The 222-nt window shown below is 62.2% G+C and overlaps 1 protein-coding gene across 1 annotated transcript in view; it reads right to left on the bottom strand.

Moving 5' to 3' along the window:
* LOC103771811 (single-minded homolog 2-like) overlaps positions 1-222 on the bottom strand; it is a gene marked incomplete at its 5' end in the record, with an annotated part of 47973 nt that overhangs the window by 47324 nt on the left and 427 nt on the right. The window lies entirely within an intron of this gene.

The following is a 222-nucleotide window of genomic DNA, read 5'->3' as shown; positions in this document are numbered from 1 at the left end:
AACTCTCCTACGCGGGGGGAGTTCGGAGGAATTTCAGAGCAAATCACGGGGGTTGTGAACAACGGTATTTTCAGGTGCTAACGTCCACGGGAGATCTAACCCAGATATTCGCTCCCCGCCTCGGGAGCCCCGCGCTCCCTTACGGGTTTCCCCTCACAAGTCACCGGCGGAGACCGACCGTGCCCGATGTCCCGCACTCCTCCCAGCCGAAACGCGCCCCGC

The sequence above is a fragment of the Merops nubicus genome, unplaced genomic scaffold, assembly GCF_000691845.1.
Source record: "Merops nubicus isolate BGI_N331 unplaced genomic scaffold, ASM69184v1 scaffold6484, whole genome shotgun sequence".
Lineage (NCBI taxonomy): Eukaryota > Metazoa > Chordata > Aves > Coraciiformes > Meropidae > Merops > Merops nubicus.
The sequence above is the reverse complement of the archived record's forward strand: the minus strand, read 5'-3'. Positions and strand labels throughout refer to the sequence as shown.